The following is a 21066-nucleotide window of genomic DNA, read 5'->3' as shown; positions in this document are numbered from 1 at the left end:
CCTCAGGCTCTGTCACTGCTTTATACTGCACCAAATCTACTACGAAGCATTTCCTCTTCAGAATAATCCTTCTCCGAGCATTATCTGCGCTATGTGTATGCTACTACATTAATTTTACTACTGAGAATTTTTGGTATAGAGCAGTGGCAGCGCCAGTGCCAGTAGCAGTGCCTGTGCCCTCGTCGGTGTACCCTCAGGCTCTGTCACTGCTTTATACTGCACCAAATCTACTACGAAGCATTTCCTCTTCAGAATAATCCATCTCCGAGCATTATCTGCGCTATGTGTATGCTACTACATTAATTTTACTACTGAGAATTTTTGGTATAGAGCAGTGGCAGCGCCAGTGCCAGTAGCAGTGCCTGTGCCCTCGTCGGTGTACCCTCAGGCTCTGTCACTGCTTTATACTGCACCAAATCTCCTACGAAGCATTTCCTCTTCAGAATAATCCATCTCCGAGCATTATCTGCGCTATGTGTATGCTACTACATTAATTTTACTACTGAGAATTTTTGGTATAGAGCAGTGGCAGCGCCAGTGCCAGTAGCAGTGCCTGTGCCCTCGTCGGTGTACCCTCAGGCTCTATCACTGCTTTATACTGCACCAAATCTACTACGAAGCATTTCCTCTTCAGAATAATCCATCTCCGAGCATTATCTGCGCTATGTGTATGCTACTACATTAATTTTACTACTGAGAATTTTTGGTATAGAGCAGTGGCAGCGCCAGTGCCAGTAGCAGTGCCTGTGCCCTCGTCGGTGTACCCTCAGGCTCTGTCACTGCTTTATACTGCACCAAATCTACTACGAAGCATTTCCTCTTCAGAATAATCCATCTCCGAGCATTATCTGCGCTATGTGTATGCTACTACATTAATTTTACTACTGAGAATTTTTGGTATAGAGCAGTGGCAGTGCCAGTAGCAGTGCCTGTGCCCTGGTCGGTGTACCCTCAGGCTCTGTCACTGCTTTATACCGCACCAAATCTCCTACGAAGCATTTCCTCTTCAGAATAATCCATCTCCGAGCATTATCTGCGCTATGTGTATGCTACTACATTAATTTTACTACTGAGAATTTTTGGTATAGAGCAGTGGCAGCGCCAGTGCCAGTAGCAGTGCCTGTGCCCTCGTCGGTGTACCCTCAGGCTCTGTCACTGCTTTATACTGCACCAAATCTCCTACGAAGCATTTCCTCTTCAGAATAATCCATCTCCGAGCATTATCTGCGCTATGTGTATGCTACTACATTAATTTTACTACTGAGAATTTTTGGTATAGAGCAGTGGCAGCGCCAGTGCCAGTAGCAGTGCCTGTGCCCTCGTCGGTGTACCCTCAGGCTCTGTCACTGCTTTATACTGCACCAAATCTACTACGAAGCATTTCCTCTTCAGAATAATCCATCTCCGAGCATTATCTGCGCTATGTGTATGCTACTACATTAATTTTACTACTGAGAATTTTTGGTATAGAGCAGTGGCAGCGCCAGTGCCAGTAGCAGTGCCTGTGCCCTCGTCGGTGTACCCTCAGGCTCTGTCACTGCTTTATACTGCACCAAATCTACTACGAAGCATTTCCTCTTCAGAATAATCCATCTCCGAGCATTATCTGCGCTATGTGAATGCTACTACATTAATTTTACTACTGAGAATTTTTGGTATAGAGCAGTGGCAGCGCCAGTGCCAGTAGCAGTGCCTGTGCCCTCGTCGGTGTACCCTCAGGCTCTGTCACTGCTTTATACTGCACCAAATCTACTACGAAGCATTTACTCTTCAGAATAATCCTTCTCCGAGCATTATCTGCGCTATGTGTATGCTACTACATTAATTTTACTACTGAGAATTTTTGGTATAGAGCAGTGGCAGCGCCAGTGCCAGTAGCAGTGCCTGTGCCCTCGTCGGTGTACCCTCAGGCTCTGTCACTGCTTTATACTGCACCAAATCTACTACGAAGCATTTACTCTTCAGAATAATCCTTCTCCGAGCATTATCTGCGCTATGTGTATGCTACTACATTAATTTTACTACTGAGAATTTTTGGTATAGAGCAGTGGCAGCGCCAGTGCCAGTAGCAGTGCCTGTGCCCTCGTCGGTGTACCCTCAGGCTCTGTCACTGCTTTATACTGCACCAAATCTACTACGAAGCATTTCCTCTTCAGAATAATCCATCTCCGAGCATTATCTGCGCTATGTGTATGCTACTACATTAATTTTACTACTGAGAATTTTTGGTATAGAGCAGTGGCAGCGCCAGTGCCAGTAGCAGTGCCTGTGCCCTCGTCGGTGTACCCTCAGGCTCTGTCACTGTTTATACTGCACCAAATCTACTACGAAGCATTTCCTCTTCAGAATAATCCTTCTCCGAGCATTATCTGCGCTATGTGTATGCTACTACATTAATTTTACTACTGAGAATTTTTGGTATAGAGCAGTGGCAGCGCCAGTGCCAGTAGCAGTGCCTGTGCCCTCGTCGGTGTACCCTCAGGCTCTGTCACTGCTTTATACTGCACCAAATCTACTACGAAGCATTTCCTCTTCAGAATAATCCATCTCCGAGCATTATCTGCGCTATGTGTATGCTACTACATTAATTTTACTACTGAGAATTTTTGGTATAGAGCAGTGGCAGCGCCAGTGCCAGTAGCAGTGCCTGTGCCCTCGTCGGTGTACCCTCAGGCTCTGTCACTGCTTTATACTGCACCAAATCTCCTACGAAGCATTTCCTCTTCAGAATAATCCATCTCCGAGCATTATCTGCGCTATGTGTATGCTACTACATTAATTTTATTACTGAGAATTTTTGGTATAGAGCAGTGGCAGCGCCAGTGCCAGTAGCAGTGCCTGTGCCCTCGTCGGTGTACCCTCAGGCTCTGTCACTGCTTTATACTGCACCAAATCTACTACGAAGCATTTCCTCTTCAGAATAATCCATCTCCGAGCATTATCTGCGCTATGTGTATGCTACTACATTAATTTTACTACTGAGAATTTTTGGTATAGAGCAGTGGCAGCGCCAGTGCCAGTAGCAGTGCCTGTGCCCTCGTCGGTGTACCCTCAGGCTCTGTCACTGCTTTATACTGCACCAAATCTACTACGAAGCATTTCCTCTTCAGAATAATCCATCTCCGAGCATTTTCTGCGCTATGTGTATGCTACTACATTAATTTTACTACTGAGAATTTTTGGTATAGAGCAGTGGCAGTGCCAGTAGCAGTGCCTGTGCCCTCGTCGGTGTACCCTCAGGCTCTGTCACTGTTTATACTGCACCAAATCTACTACGAAGCATTTCCTCTTCAGAATAATCCATCTCCGAGCATTATCTGCGCTATGTGTATGCTACTACATTAATTTTACTACTGAGAATTTTTGGTATAGAGCAGTGGCAGTGCCAGTAGCAGTGCCTGTGCCCTCGTCGGTGTACCCTCAGGCTCTGTCACTGTTTATACTGCACCAAATCTACTACGAAGCATTTCCTCTTCAGAATAATCCATCTCCGAGCATTATCTGCGCTATGTGTATGCTACTACATTAATTTTACTACTGAGAATTTTTGGTATAGAGCAGTGGCAGCGCCAGTGCCAGTAGCAGTGCCTGTGCCCTCGTCGGTGTACCCTCAGGCTCTGTCACTGCTTTATACTGCACCAAATCTACTACGAAGCATTTCCTCTTCAGAATAATCCATCTCCGAGCATTATCTGCGCTATGTGTATGCTACTACATTAATTTTACTACTGAGAATTTTTGGTATAGAGCAGTGGCAGCGCCAGTGCCAGTAGCAGTGCCTGTGCCCTCGTCGGTGTACCCTCAGGCTCTGTCACTGCTTTATACTGCACCAAATCTCCTACGAAGCATTTCCTCTTCAGAATAATCCATCTCCGAGCATTATCTGCGCTATGTGTATGCTACTACATTAATTTTACTACTGAGAATTTTTGGTATAGAGCAGTGGCAGCGCCAGTGCCAGTAGCAGTGCCTGTGCCCTCGTCGGTGTACCCTCAGGCTCTGTCACTGCTTTATACTGCACCAAATCTACTACGAAGCATTTCCTCTTCAGAATAATCCATCTCCGAGCATTATCTGCGCTATGTGTATGCTACTACATTAATTTTACTACTGAGAATTTTTGGTATAGAGCAGTGGCAGTGCCAGTAGCAGTGCCTGTGCCCTGGTCGGTGTACCCTCAGGCTCTGTCACTGCTTTATACCGCACCAAATCTCCTACGAAGCATTTCCTCTTCAGAATAATCCATCTCCGAGCATTATCTGCGCTATGTGTATGCTACTACATTAATTTTACTACTGAGAATTTTTGGTATAGAGCAGTGGCAGCGCCAGTGCCAGTAGCAGTGCCTGTGCCCTCGTCGGTGTACCCTCAGGCTCTGTCACTGCTTTATACTGCACCAAATCTCCTACGAAGCATTTCCTCTTCAGAATAATCCATCTCCGAGCATTATCTGCGCTATGTGTATGCTACTACATTAATTTTACTACTGAGAATTTTTGGTATAGAGCAGTGGCAGCGCCAGTGCCAGTAGCAGTGCCTGTGCCCTCGTCGGTGTACCCTCAGGCTCTGTCACTGTTTATACTGCACCAAATCTACTACGAAGCATTTACTCTTCAGAATAATCCTTCTCCGAGCATTATCTGCGCTATGTGTATGCTACTACATTAATTTTACTACTGAGAATTTTTGGTATAGAGCAGTGGCAGCGCCAGTGCCAGTAGCAGTGCCTGTGCCCTCGTCGGTGTACCCTCAGGCTCTGTCACTGTTTATACTGCACCAAATCTACTACGAAGCATTTACTCTTCAGAATAATCCTTCTCCGAGCATTATCTGCGCTATGTGTATGCTACTACATTAATTTTACTACTGACAATTTTTGGTATAGAGCAGTGGCAGCGCCAGTGCCAGTAGCAGTGCCTGTGCCCTCGTCGGTGTACCCTCAGGCTCTGTCACTGCTTTATACTGCACCAAATCTCCTACGAAGCATTTCCTCTTCAGAATAATCCATCTCCGAGCATTATCTGCGCTATGTGTATGCTACTACATTAATTTTACTACTGAGAATTTTTGGTATAGAGCAGTGGCAGCGCCAGTGCCAGTAGCAGTGCCTGTGCCCTCGTCGGTGTACCCTCAGGCTCTGTCACTGTTTATACTGCACCAAATCTACTACGAAGCATTTCCTCTTCAGAATAATCCTTCTCCGAGCATTATCTGCGCTATGTGTATGCTACTACATTAATTTTACTACTGAGAATTTTTGGTATAGAGCAGTGGCAGTGCCAGTAGCAGTGCCTGTGCCCTGGTCGGTGTACCCTCAGGCTCTGTCACTGCTTTATACCGCACCAAATCTCCTACGAAGCATTTCCTCTTCAGAATAATCCATCTCCGAGCATTATCTGCGCTATGTGTATGCTACTACATTAATTTTACTACTGAGAATTTTTGGTATAGAGCAGTGGCAGCGCCAGTGCCAGTAGCAGTGCCTGTGCCCTCGTCGGTGTACCCTCAGGCTCTGTCACTGCTTTATACTGCACCAAATCTCCTACGAAGCATTTCCTCTTCAGAATAATCCATCTCCGAGCATTATCTGCGCTATGTGTATGCTACTACATTAATTTTACTACTGAGAATTTTTGGTATAGAGCAGTGGCAGCGCCAGTGCCAGTAGCAGTGCCTGTGCCCTCGTCGGTGTACCCTCAGGCTCTGTCACTGTTTATACTGCACCAAATCTACTACGAAGCATTTACTCTTCAGAATAATCCTTCTCCGAGCATTATCTGCGCTATGTGTATGCTACTACATTAATTTTACTACTGAGAATTTTTGGTATAGAGCAGTGGCAGCGCCAGTGCCAGTAGCAGTGCCTGTGCCCTCGTCGGTGTACCCTCAGGCTCTGTCACTGTTTATACTGCACCAAATCTACTACGAAGCATTTACTCTTCAGAATAATCCATCTCCGAGCATTATCTGCGCTATGTGTATGCTACTACATTAATTTTACTACTGAGAATTTTTGGTATAGAGCAGTGGCAGCGCCAGTGCCAGTAGCAGTGCCTGTGCCCTCGTCGGTGTACCCTCAGGCTCTGTCACTGTTTATACTGCACCAAATCTACTACGAAGCATTTACTCTTCAGAATAATCCTTCTCCGAGCATTATCTGCGCTATGTGTATGCTACTACATTAATTTTACTACTGAGAATTTTTGGTATAGAGCAGTGGCAGCGCCAGTGCCAGTAGCAGTGCCTGTGCCCTCGTCGGTGTACCCTCAGGCTCTGTCACTGCTTTATACTGCACCAAATCTCCTACGAAGCATTTCCTCTTCAGAATAATCCATCTCCGAGCATTATCTGCGCTATGTGTATGCTACTACATTAATTTTACTACTGAGAATTTTTGGTATAGAGCAGTGGCAGCGCCAGTGCCAGTAGCAGTGCCTGTGCCCTCGTCGGTGTACCCTCAGGCTCTGTCACTGTTTATACTGCACCAAATCTACTACGAAGCATTTACTCTTCAGAATAATCCTTCTCCGAGCATTATCTGCGCTATGTGTATGCTACTACATTAATTTTACTACTGAGAATTTTTGGTATAGAGCAGTGGCAGCGCCAGTGCCAGTAGCAGTGCCTGTGCCCTCGTCGGTGTACCCTCAGGCTCTGTCACTGCTTTATACTGCACCAAATCTCCTACGAAGCATTTTCTCTTCAGAATAATCCATCTCCGAGCATTATCTGCGCTATGTGTATGCTACTACATTAATTTTACTACTGAGAATTTTTTGGTATAGAGCAGTGGCAGCGCCAGTGCCAGTAGCAGTGCCTGTGCCCTGGTCGGTGTACCCTCAGGCTCTGTCACTGCTTTACACTGCACCAAATCTACTACGAAGCATTTCCTCTTCAGAATAATCCATCTCCGAGCATTATCTGCGCTATGTGTATGCTACTACATTAATTTTACTACTGAGAATTTTTGGTATAGAGCAGTGGCAGCGCCAGTGCCAGTGCCAGTAGCAGTGCCTGTGCCCTCGTCGGTGTACCCTCAGGCTCTGTCACTGTTTATACTGCACCAAATCTACTACGAAGCATTTACTCTTCAGAATAATCCATCTCCGAGCATTATCTGCGCTATGTGTATGCTACTACATTAATTTTACTACTGAGAATTTTTGGTATAGAGCAGTGGCAGCGCCAGTGCCAGTAGCAGTGCCTGTGCCCTCGTCGGTGTACCCTCAGGCTCTGTCACTGTTTATACTGCACCAAATCTACTACGAAGCATTTACTCTTCAGAATAATCCTTCTCCGAGCATTATCTGCGCTATGTGTATGCTACTACATTAATTTTACTACTGAGAATTTTTGGTATAGAGCAGTGGCAGCGCCAGTGCCAGTAGCAGTGCCTGTGCCCTCGTCGGTGTACCCTCAGGCTCTGTCACTGTTTATACTGCACCAAATCTACTACGAAGCATTTACTCTTCAGAATAATCCATCTCCGAGCATTATCTGCGCTATGTGTATGCTACTACATTAATTTTACTACTGAGAATTTTTGGTATAGAGCAGTGGCAGCGCCAGTGCCAGTAGCAGTGCCTGTGCCCTGGTCGGTGTACCCTCAGGCTCTGTCACTGCTTTATACTGCACCAAATCTCCTACGAAGCATTTCCTCTTCAGAATAATCCATCTCCGAGCATTATCTGCGCTATGTGTATGCTACTACATTAATTTTACTACTGAGAATTTTTGGTATAGAGCAGTGGCAGCGCCAGTGCCAGTAGCAGTGCCTGTGCCCTCGTCGGTGTACCCTCAGGCTCTGTCACTGTTTATACTGCACCAAATCTACTACGAAGCATTTACTCTTCAGAATAATCCATCTCCGAGCATTATCTGCGCTATGTGTATGCTACTACATTAATTTTACTACTGAGAATTTTTGGTATAGAGCAGTGGCAGCGCCAGTGCCAGTAGCAGTGCCTGTGCCCTCGTCGGTGTACCCTCAGGCTCTGTCACTGTTTATACTGCACCAAATCTATTACGAAGCATTTACTCTTCAGAATAATCCATCTCCGAGCATTATCTGCGCTATGTGTATGCTACTACATTAATTTTACTACTGAGAATTTTTGGTATAGAGCAGTGGCAGCGCCAGTGCCAGTAGCAGTGCCTGTGCCCTCGTCGGTGTACCCTCAGGCTCTGTCACTGCTTTATACTGCACCAAATCTACTACGAAGCATTTCCTCTTCAGAATAATCCTTCTCCGAGCATTATCTGCGCTATGTGTATGCTACTACATTAATTTTACTACTGAGAATTTTTGGTATAGAGCAGTGGCAGCGCCAGTGCCAGTAGCAGTGCCTGTGCCCTGGTCGGTGTACCCTCAGGCTCTGTCACTGCTTTATACTGCACCAAATCTACTACGAAGCATTTCCTCTTCAGAATAATCCATCTCCGAGCATTATCTGCGCTATGTGTATGCTACTACATTAATTTTACTACTGAGAATTTTTGGTATAGAGCAGTGGCAGCGCCAGTGCCAGTAGCAGTGCCTGTGCCCTCGTCGGTGTACCCTCAGGCTCTGTCACTGTCACTGTTTATACTGCACCAAATCTACTACGAAGCATTTACTCTTCAGAATAATCCATCTCCGAGCATTATCTGCGCTATGTGTATGCTACTACATTAATTTTACTACTGAGAATTTTTGGTATAGAGCAGTGGCAGCGCCAGTGCCAGTAGCAGTGCCTGTGCCCTGGTCGGTGTACCCTCAGGCTCTGTCACTGCTTTATACTGCACCAAATCTACTACGAAGCATTTCCTCTTCAGAATAATCCATCTCCGAGCATTATCTGCGCTATGTGTATGCTACTACATTAATTTTACTACTGAGAATTTTTGGTATAGAGCAGTGGCAGCGCCAGTGCCAGTAGCAGTGCCTGTGCCCTCGTCGGTGTACCCTCAGGCTCTGTCACTGTTTATACTGCACCAAATCTACTACGAAGCATTTACTCTTCAGAATAATCCATCTCCGAGCATTATCTGCGCTATGTGTATGCTACTACATTAATTTTACTACTGAGAATTTTTGGTATAGAGCAGTGGCAGCGCCAGTGCCAGTAGCAGTGCCTGTGCCCTCGTCGGTGTACCCTCAGGCTCTGTCACTGTTTATACTGCACCAAATCTACTACGAAGCATTTACTCTTCAGAATAATCCATCTCCGAGCATTATCTGCGCTATGTGTATGCTACTACATTAATTTTACTACTGAGAATTTTTGGTATAGAGCAGTGGCAGCGCCAGTGCCAGTAGCAGTGCCTGTGCCCTCGTCGGTGTACCCTCAGGCTCTGTCACTGTTTATACTGCACCAAATCTACTACGAAGCATTTACTCTTCAGAATAATCCATCTCCGAGCATTATCTGCGCTATGTGTATGCTACTACATTAATTTTACTACTGAGAATTTTTGGTATAGAGCAGTGGCAGCGCCAGTGCCAGTAGCAGTGCCTGTGCCCTGGTCGGTGTACCCTCAGGCTCTGTCACTGTTTATACTGCACCAAATCTACTACGAAGCATTTACTCTTCAGAATAATCCATCTCCGAGCATTATCTGCGCTATGTGTATGCTACTACATTAATTTTACTACTGAGAATTTTTGGTATAGAGCAGTGGCAGCGCCAGTGCCAGTAGCAGTGCCTGTGCCCTCGTCGGTGTACCCTCAGGCTCTGTCACTGTTTATACTGCACCAAATCTACTACGAAGCATTTACTCTTCAGAATAATCCATCTCCGAGCATTATCTGCGCTATGTGTATGCTACTACATTAATTTTACTACTGAGAATTTTTGGTATAGAGCAGTGGCAGCGCCAGTGCCAGTAGCAGTGCCTGTGCCCTGGTCGGTGTACCCTCAGGCTCTGTCACTGCTTTATACTGCACCAAATCTCCTACGAAGCATTTCCTCTTCAGAATAATCCATCTCCGAGCATTATCTGCGCTATGTGTATGCTACTACATTAATTTTACTACTGAGAATTTTTGGTATAGAGCAGTGGCAGCGCCAGTGCCAGTAGCAGTGCCTGTGCCCTCGTCGGTGTACCCTCAGGCTCTGTCACTGCTTTATACTGCACCAAATCTACTACGAAGCATTTCCTCTTCAGAATAATCCATCTCCGAGCATTATCTGCGCTATGTGTATGCTACTACATTAATTTTACTACTGAGAATTTTTGGTATAGAGCAGTGGCAGCGCCAGTGCCAGTAGCAGTGCCTGTGCCCTCGTCGGTGTACCCTCAGGCTCTGTCACTGTTTATACTGCACCAAATCTACTACGAAGCATTTCCTCTTCAGAATAATCCATCTCCGAGCATTATCTGCGCTATGTGTATGCTACTACATTAATTTTACTACTGAGAATTTTTGGTATAGAGCAGTGGCAGCGCCAGTGCCAGTAGCAGTGCCTGTGCCCTCGTCGGTGTACCCTCAGGCTCTGTCACTGTTTATACTGCACCAAATCTACTACGAAGCATTTACTCTTCAGAATAATCCTTCTCCGAGCATTATCTGCGCTATGTGTATGCTACTACATTAATTTTACTACTGAGAATTTTTGGTATAGAGCAGTGGCAGCGCCAGTGCCAGTAGCAGTGCCTGTGCCCTCGTCGGTGTACCCTCAGGCTCTGTCACTGCTTTATACTGCACCAAATCTACTACGAAGCATTTCCTCTTCAGAATAATCCTTCTCCGAGCATTATCTGCGCTATGTGTATGCTACTACATTAATTTTACTACTGAGAATTTTTGGTATAGAGCAGTGGCAGCGCCAGTGCCAGTAGCAGTGCCTGTGCCCTCGTCGGTGTACCCTCAGGCTCTGTCACTGCTTTATACTGCACCAAATCTCCTACGAAGCATTTTCTCTTCAGAATAATCCATCTCCGAGCATTATCTGCGCTATGTGTATGCTACTACATTAATTTTACTACTGAGAATTTTTGGTATAGAGCAGTGGCAGCGCCAGTGCCAGTAGCAGTGCCTGTGCCCTGGTCGGTGTACCCTCAGGCTCTGTCACTGCTTTATACTGCACCAAATCTACTACGAAGCATTTCCTCTTCAGAATAATCCATCTCCGAGCATTATCTGCGCTATGTGTATGCTACTACATTAATTTTACTACTGAGAATTTTTGGTATAGAGCAGTGGCAGCGCCAGTGCCAGTAGCAGTGCCTGTGCCCTCGTCGGTGTACCCTCAGGCTCTGTCACTGCTTTATACTGCACCAAATCTACTACGAAGCATTTCCTCTTCAGAATAATCCATCTCCGAGCATTATCTGCGCTATGTGTATGCTACTACATTAATTTTACTACTGAGAATTTTTGGTATAGAGCAGTGGCAGCGCCAGTGCCAGTAGCAGTGCCTGTGCCCTCGTCGGTGTACCCTCAGGCTCTGTCACTGCTTTATACTGCACCAAATCTACTACGAAGCATTTACTCTTCAGAATAATCCTTCTCCGAGCATTATCTGCGCTATGTGTATGCTACTACATTAATTTTACTACTGAGAATTTTTGGTATAGAGCAGTGGCAGCGCCAGTGCCAGTAGCAGTGCCTGTGCCCTCGTCGGTGTACCCTCAGGCTCTGTCACTGCTTTATACTGCACCAAATCTACTACGAAGCATTTCCTCTTCAGAATAATCCATCTCCGAGCATTATCTGCGCTATGTGTATGCTACTACATTAATTTTACTACTGAGAATTTTTGGTATAGAGCAGTGGCAGCGCCAGTGCCAGTAGCAGTGCCTGTGCCCTCGTCGGTGTACCCTCAGGCTCTGTCACTGCTTTATACTGCACCAAATCTACTACGAAGCATTTCCTCTTCAGAATAATCCATCTCCGAGCATTATCTGCGCTATGTGTATGCTACTACATTAATTTTACTACTGAGAATTTTTGGTATAGAGCAGTGGCAGCGCCAGTGCCAGTAGCAGTGCCTGTGCCCTCGTCGGTGTACCCTCAGGCTCTGTCACTGCTTTATACTGCACCAAATCTACTACGAAGCATTTCCTCTTCAGAATAATCCATCTCCGAGCATTATCTGCGCTATGTGTATGCTACTACATTAATTTTACTACTGAGAATTTTTGGTATAGAGCAGTGGCAGCGCCAGTGCCAGTAGCAGTGCCTGTGCCCTGGTCGGTGTACCCTCAGGCTCTGTCACTGCTTTATACTGCACCAAATCTACTACGAAGCATTTCCTCTTCAGAATAATCCATCTCCGAGCATTATCTGCGCTATGTGTATGCTACTACATTAATTTTACTACTGAGAATTTTTGGTATAGAGCAGTGGCAGCGCCAGTGCCAGTAGCAGTGCCTGTGCCCTCGTCGGTGTACCCTCAGGCTCTGTCACTGTTTATACTGCACCAAATCTACTACGAAGCATTTCCTCTTCAGAATAATCCTTCTCCGAGCATTATCTGCGCTATGTGTATGCTACTACATTAATTTTACTACTGAGAATTTTTGGTATAGAGCAGTGGCAGCGCCAGTGCCAGTAGCAGTGCCTGTGCCCTCGTCGGTGTACCCTCAGGCTCTGTCACTGCTTTATACTGCACCAAATCTACTACGAAGCATTTCCTCTTCAGAATAATCCATCTCCGAGCATTATCTGCGCTATGTGTATGCTACTACATTAATTTTACTACTGAGAATTTTTGGTATAGAGCAGTGGCAGCGCCAGTGCCAGTAGCAGTGCCTGTGCCCTCGTCGGTGTACCCTCAGGCTCTGTCACTGCTTTATACTGCACCAAATCTCCTACGAAGCATTTCCTCTTCAGAATAATCCATCTCCGAGCATTATCTGCGCTATGTGTATGCTACTACATTAATTTTATTACTGAGAATTTTTGGTATAGAGCAGTGGCAGCGCCAGTGCCAGTAGCAGTGCCTGTGCCCTCGTCGGTGTACCCTCAGGCTCTGTCACTGCTTTATACTGCACCAAATCTACTACGAAGCATTTCCTCTTCAGAATAATCCATCTCCGAGCATTATCTGCGCTATGTGTATGCTACTACATTAATTTTACTACTGAGAATTTTTGGTATAGAGCAGTGGCAGCGCCAGTGCCAGTAGCAGTGCCTGTGCCCTCGTCGGTGTACCCTCAGGCTCTGTCACTGCTTTATACTGCACCAAATCTACTACGAAGCATTTCCTCTTCAGAATAATCCATCTCCGAGCATTTTCTGCGCTATGTGTATGCTACTACATTAATTTTACTACTGAGAATTTTTGGTATAGAGCAGTGGCAGTGCCAGTAGCAGTGCCTGTGCCCTCGTCGGTGTACCCTCAGGCTCTGTCACTGTTTATACTGCACCAAATCTACTACGAAGCATTTCCTCTTCAGAATAATCCATCTCCGAGCATTATCTGCGCTATGTGTATGCTACTACATTAATTTTACTACTGAGAATTTTTGGTATAGAGCAGTGGCAGTGCCAGTAGCAGTGCCTGTGCCCTCGTCGGTGTACCCTCAGGCTCTGTCACTGTTTATACTGCACCAAATCTACTACGAAGCATTTCCTCTTCAGAATAATCCATCTCCGAGCATTATCTGCGCTATGTGTATGCTACTACATTAATTTTACTACTGAGAATTTTTGGTATAGAGCAGTGGCAGCGCCAGTGCCAGTAGCAGTGCCTGTGCCCTCGTCGGTGTACCCTCAGGCTCTGTCACTGCTTTATACTGCACCAAATCTACTACGAAGCATTTCCTCTTCAGAATAATCCATCTCCGAGCATTATCTGCGCTATGTGTATGCTACTACATTAATTTTACTACTGAGAATTTTTGGTATAGAGCAGTGGCAGCGCCAGTGCCAGTAGCAGTGCCTGTGCCCTCGTCGGTGTACCCTCAGGCTCTGTCACTGCTTTATACTGCACCAAATCTCCTACGAAGCATTTCCTCTTCAGAATAATCCATCTCCGAGCATTATCTGCGCTATGTGTATGCTACTACATTAATTTTACTACTGAGAATTTTTGGTATAGAGCAGTGGCAGCGCCAGTGCCAGTAGCAGTGCCTGTGCCCTCGTCGGTGTACCCTCAGGCTCTGTCACTGCTTTATACTGCACCAAATCTACTACGAAGCATTTCCTCTTCAGAATAATCCATCTCCGAGCATTATCTGCGCTATGTGTATGCTACTACATTAATTTTACTACTGAGAATTTTTGGTATAGAGCAGTGGCAGTGCCAGTAGCAGTGCCTGTGCCCTGGTCGGTGTACCCTCAGGCTCTGTCACTGCTTTATACCGCACCAAATCTCCTACGAAGCATTTCCTCTTCAGAATAATCCATCTCCGAGCATTATCTGCGCTATGTGTATGCTACTACATTAATTTTACTACTGAGAATTTTTGGTATAGAGCAGTGGCAGCGCCAGTGCCAGTAGCAGTGCCTGTGCCCTCGTCGGTGTACCCTCAGGCTCTGTCACTGCTTTATACTGCACCAAATCTCCTACGAAGCATTTCCTCTTCAGAATAATCCATCTCCGAGCATTATCTGCGCTATGTGTATGCTACTACATTAATTTTACTACTGAGAATTTTTGGTATAGAGCAGTGGCAGCGCCAGTGCCAGTAGCAGTGCCTGTGCCCTCGTCGGTGTACCCTCAGGCTCTGTCACTGTTTATACTGCACCAAATCTACTACGAAGCATTTACTCTTCAGAATAATCCTTCTCCGAGCATTATCTGCGCTATGTGTATGCTACTACATTAATTTTACTACTGAGAATTTTTGGTATAGAGCAGTGGCAGCGCCAGTGCCAGTAGCAGTGCCTGTGCCCTCGTCGGTGTACCCTCAGGCTCTGTCACTGTTTATACTGCACCAAATCTACTACGAAGCATTTACTCTTCAGAATAATCCTTCTCCGAGCATTATCTGCGCTATGTGTATGCTACTACATTAATTTTACTACTGACAATTTTTGGTATAGAGCAGTGGCAGCGCCAGTGCCAGTAGCAGTGCCTGTGCCCTCGTCGGTGTACCCTCAGGCTCTGTCACTGCTTTATACTGCACCAAATCTCCTACGAAGCATTTCCTCTTCAGAATAATCCATCTCCGAGCATTATCTGCGCTATGTGTATGCTACTACATTAATTTTACTACTGAGAATTTTTGGTATAGAGCAGTGGCAGCGCCAGTGCCAGTAGCAGTGCCTGTGCCCTCGTCGGTGTACCCTCAGGCTCTGTCACTGTTTATACTGCACCAAATCTACTACGAAGCATTTCCTCTTCAGAATAATCCTTCTCCGAGCATTATCTGCGCTATGTGTATGCTACTACATTAATTTTACTACTGAGAATTTTTGGTATAGAGCAGTGGCAGTGCCAGTAGCAGTGCCTGTGCCCTGGTCGGTGTACCCTCAGGCTCTGTCACTGCTTTATACCGCACCAAATCTCCTACGAAGCATTTCCTCTTCAGAATAATCCATCTCCGAGCATTATCTGCGCTATGTGTATGCTACTACATTAATTTTACTACTGAGAATTTTTGGTATAGAGCAGTGGCAGCGCCAGTGCCAGTAGCAGTGCCTGTGCCCTCGTCGGTGTACCCTCAGGCTCTGTCACTGCTTTATACTGCACCAAATCTCCTACGAAGCATTTCCTCTTCAGAATAATCCATCTCCGAGCATTATCTGCGCTATGTGTATGCTACTACATTAATTTTACTACTGAGAATTTTTGGTATAGAGCAGTGGCAGCGCCAGTGCCAGTAGCAGTGCCTGTGCCCTCGTCGGTGTACCCTCAGGCTCTGTCACTGTTTATACTGCACCAAATCTACTACGAAGCATTTACTCTTCAGAATAATCCATCTCCGAGCATTATCTGCGCTATGTGTATGCTACTACATTAATTTTACTACTGAGAATTTTTGGTATAGAGCAGTGGCAGCGCCAGTGCCAGTAGCAGTGCCTGTGCCCTCGTCGGTGTACCCTCAGGCTCTGTCACTGTTTATACTGCACCAAATCTACTACGAAGCATTTACTCTTCAGAATAATCCTTCTCCGAGCATTATCTGCGCTATGTGTATGCTACTACATTAATTTTACTACTGAGAATTTTTGGTATAGAGCAGTGGCAGCGCCAGTGCCAGTAGCAGTGCCTGTGCCCTCGTCGGTGTACCCTCAGGCTCTGTCACTGCTTTATACTGCACCAAATCTCCTACGAAGCATTTCCTCTTCAGAATAATCCATCTCCGAGCATTATCTGCGCTATGTGTATGCTACTACATTAATTTTACTACTGAGAATTTTTGGTATAGAGCAGTGGCAGCGCCAGTGCCAGTAGCAGTGCCTGTGCCCTCGTCGGTGTACCCTCAGGCTCTGTCACTGTTTATACTGCACCAAATCTACTACGAAGCATTTACTCTTCAGAATAATCCTTCTCCGAGCATTATCTGCGCTATGTGTATGCTACTACATTAATTTTACTACTGAGAATTTTTGGTATAGAGCAGTGGCAGCGCCAGTGCCAGTAGCAGTGCCTGTGCCCTCGTCGGTGTACCCTCAGGCTCTGTCACTGCTTTATACTGCACCAAATCTCCTACGAAGCATTTTCTCTTCAGAATAATCCATCTCCGAGCATTATCTGCGCTATGTGTATGCTACTACATTAATTTTACTACTGAGAATTTTTTGGTATAGAGCAGTGGCAGCGCCAGTGCCAGTAGCAGTGCCTGTGCCCTGGTCGGTGTACCCTCAGGCTCTGTCACTGCTTTACACTGCACCAAATCTACTACGAAGCATTTCCTCTTCAGAATAATCCATCTCCGAGCATTATCTGCGCTATGTGTATGCTACTACATTAATTTTACTACTGAGAATTTTTGGTATAGAGCAGTGGCAGCGCCAGTGCCAGTGCCAGTAGCAGTGCCTGTGCCCTCGTCGGTGTACCCTCAGGCTCTGTCACTGTTTATACTGCACCAAATCTACTACGAAGCATTTACTCTTCAGAATAATCCATCTCCGAGCATTATCTGCGCTATGTGTATGCTACTACATTAATTTTACTACTGAGAATTTTTGGTATAGAGCAGTGGCAGCGCCAGTGCCAGTAGCAGTGCCTGTGCCCTCGTCGGTGTACCCTCAGGCTCTGTCACTGTTTATACTGCACCAAATCTACTACGAAGCATTTACTCTTCAGAATAATCCTTCTCCGAGCATTATCTGCGCTATGTGTATGCTACTACATTAATTTTACTACTGAGAATTTTTGGTATAGAGCAGTGGCAGCGCCAGTGCCAGTAGCAGTGCCTGTGCCCTCGTCGGTGTACCCTCAGGCTCTGTCACTGTTTATACTGCACCAAATCTACTACGAAGCATTTACTCTTCAGAATAATCCATCTCCGAGCATTATCTGCGCTATGTGTATGCTACTACATTAATTTTACTACTGAGAATTTTTGGTATAGAGCAGTGGCAGCGCCAGTGCCAGTAGCAGTGCCTGTGCCCTGGTCGGTGTACCCTCAGGCTCTGTCACTGCTTTATACTGCACCAAATCTCCTACGAAGCATTTCCTCTTCAGAATAATCCATCTCCGAGCATTATCTGCGCTATGTGTATGCTACTACATTAATTTTACTACTGAGAATTTTTGGTATAGAGCAGTGGCAGCGCCAGTGCCAGTAGCAGTGCCTGTGCCCTCGTCGGTGTACCCTCAGGCTCTGTCACTGTTTATACTGCACCAAATCTACTACGAAGCATTTACTCTTCAGAATAATCCATCTCCGAGCATTATCTGCGCTATGTGTATGCTACTACATTAATTTTACTACTGAGAATTTTTGGTATAGAGCAGTGGCAGCGCCAGTGCCAGTAGCAGTGCCTGTGCCCTCGTCGGTGTACCCTCAGGCTCTGTCACTGTTTATACTGCACCAAATCTATTACGAAGCATTTACTCTTCAGAATAATCCATCTCCGAGCATTATCTGCGCTATGTGTATGCTACTACATTAATTTTACTACTGAGAATTTTTGGTATAGAGCAGTGGCAGCGCCAGTGCCAGTAGCAGTGCCTGTGCCCTCGTCGGTGTACCCTCAGGCTCTGTCACTGCTTTATACTGCACCAAATCTACTACGAAGCATTTCCTCTTCAGAATAATCCTTCTCCGAGCATTATCTGCGCTATGTGTATGCTACTACATTAATTTTACTACTGAGAATTTTTGGTATAGAGCAGTGGCAGCGCCAGTGCCAGTAGCAGTGCCTGTGCCCTGGTCGGTGTACCCTCAGGCTCTGTCACTGCTTTATACTGCACCAAATCTACTACGAAGCATTTCCTCTTCAGAATAATCCATCTCCGAGCATTATCTGCGCTATGTGTATGCTACTACATTAATTTTACTACTGAGAATTTTTGGTATAGAGCAGTGGCAGCGCCAGTGCCAGTAGCAGTGCCTGTGCCCTCGTCGGTGTACCCTCAGGCTCTGTCACTGTCACTGTTTATACTGCACCAAATCTACTACGAAGCATTTACTCTTCAGAATAATCCATCTCCGAGCATTATCTGCGCTATGTGTATGCTACTACATTAATTTTACTACTGAGAATTTTTGGTATAGAGCAGTGGCAGCGCCAGTGCCAGTAGCAGTGCCTGTGCCCTGGTCGGTGTACCCTCAGGCTCTGTCACTGCTTTATACTGCACCAAATCTACTACGAAGCATTTCCTCTTCAGAATAATCCATCTCCGAGCATTATCTGCGCTATGTGTATGCTACTACATTAATTTTACTACTGAGAATTTTTGGTATAGAGCAGTGGCAGCGCCAGTGCCAGTAGCAGTGCCTGTGCCCTCGTCGGTGTACCCTCAGGCTCTGTCACTGTTTATACTGCACCAAATCTACTACGAAGCATTTACTCTTCAGAATAATCCATCTCCGAGCATTATCTGCGCTATGTGTATGCTACTACATTAATTTTACTACTGAGAATTTTTGGTATAGAGCAGTGGCAGCGCCAGTGCCAGTAGCAGTGCCTGTGCCCTCGTCGGTGTACCCTCAGGCTCTGTCACTGTTTATACTGCACCAAATCTACTACGAAGCATTTCCTCTTCAGAATAATCCATCTCCGAGCATTATCTGCGCTATGTGTATGCTACTACATTAATTTTACTACTGAGAATTTTTGGTATAGAGCAGTGGCAGCGCCAGTGCCAGTAGCAGTGCCTGTGCCCTCGTCGGTGTACCCTCAGGCTCTGTCACTGTTTATACTGCACCAAATCTACTACGAAGCATTTACTCTTCAGAATAATCCATCTCCGAGCATTATCTGCGCTATGTGTATGCTACTACATTAATTTTACTACTGAGAATTTTTGGTATAGAGCAGTGGCAGCGCCAGTGCCAGTAGCAGTGCCTGTGCCCTGGTCGGTGTACCCTCAGGCTCTGTCACTGTTTATACTGCACCAAATCTACTACGAAGCATTTACTCTTCAGAATAATCCATCTCCGAGCATTATCTGCGCTATGTGTATGCTACTACATTAATTTTACTACTGAGAATTTTTGGTATAGAGCAGTGGCAGCGCCAGTGCCAGTAGCAGTGCCTGTGCCCTCGTCGGTGTACCCTCAGGCTCTGTCACTGTTTATACTGCACCAAATCTACTACGAAGCATTTACTCTTCAGAATAATCCATCTCCGAGCATTATCTGCGCTATGTGTATGCTACTACATTAATTTTACTACTGAGAATTTTTGGTATAGAGCAGTGGCAGCGCCAGTGCCAGTAGCAGTGCCTGTGCCCTGGTCGGTGTACCCTCAGGCTCTGTCACTGCTTTATACTGCACCAAATCTCCTACGAAGCATTTCCTCTTCAGAATAATCCATCTCCGAGCATTATCTGCGCTATGTGTATGCTACTACATTAATTTTACTACTGAGAATTTTTGGTATAGAGCAGTGGCAGCGCCAGTGCCAGTAGCAGTGCCTGTGCCCTCGTCGGTGTACCCTCAGGCTCTGTCACTGCTTTATACTGCACCAAATCTACTACGAAGCATTTCCTCTTCAGAATAATCCATCTCCGAGCATTATCTGCGCTATGTGTATGCTACTACATTAATTTTACTACTGAGAATTTTTGGTATAGAGCAGTGGCAGCGCCAGTGCCAGTAGCAGTGCCTGTGCCCTCGTCGGTGTACCCTCAGGCTCTGTCACTGTTTATACTGCACCAAATCTACTACGAAGCATTTCCTCTTCAGAATAATCCATCTCCGAGCATTATCTGCGCTATGTGTATGCTACTACATTAATTTTACTACTGAGAATTTTTGGTATAGAGCAGTGGCAGCGCCAGTGCCAGTAGCAGTGCCTGTGCCCTCGTCGGTGTACCCTCAGGCTCTGTCACTGTTTATACTGCACCAAATCTACTACGAAGCATTTACTCTTCAGAATAATCCTTCTCCGAGCATTATCTGCGCTATGTGTATGCTACTACATTAATTTTACTACTGAGAATTTTTGGTATAGAGCAGTGGCAGCGCCAGTGCCAGTAGCAGTGCCTGTGCCCTCGTCGGTGTACCCTCAGGCTCTGTCACTGCTTTATACTGCACCAAATCTACTACGAAGCATTTCCTCTTCAGAATAATCCTTCTCCGAGCATTATCTGCGCTATGTGTATGCTACTACATTAATTTTACTACTGAGAATTTTTGGTATAGAGCAGTGGCAGCGCCAGTGCCAGTAGCAGTGCCTGTGCCCTCGTCGGTGTACCCTCAGGCTCTGTCACTGCTTTATACTGCACCAAATCTCCTACGAAGCATTTTCTCTTCAGAATAATCCATCTCCGAGCATTATCTGCGCTATGTGTATGCTACTACATTAATTTTACTACTGAGAATTTTTGGTATAGAGCAGTGGCAGCGCCAGTGCCAGTAGCAGTGCCTGTGCCCTGGTCGGTGTACCCTCAGGCTCTGTCACTGCTTTATACTGCACCAAATCTACTACGAAGCATTTCCTCTTCAGAATAATCCATCTCCGAGCATTATCTGCGCTATGTGTATGCTACTACATTAATTTTACTACTGAGAATT

Source organism: Schistocerca nitens, chromosome 2 (assembly GCF_023898315.1).
Source record: "Schistocerca nitens isolate TAMUIC-IGC-003100 chromosome 2, iqSchNite1.1, whole genome shotgun sequence".
Lineage (NCBI taxonomy): Eukaryota > Metazoa > Arthropoda > Insecta > Orthoptera > Acrididae > Schistocerca > Schistocerca nitens.
The sequence above is the reverse complement of the archived record's forward strand: the minus strand, read 5'-3'. Positions refer to the sequence as shown.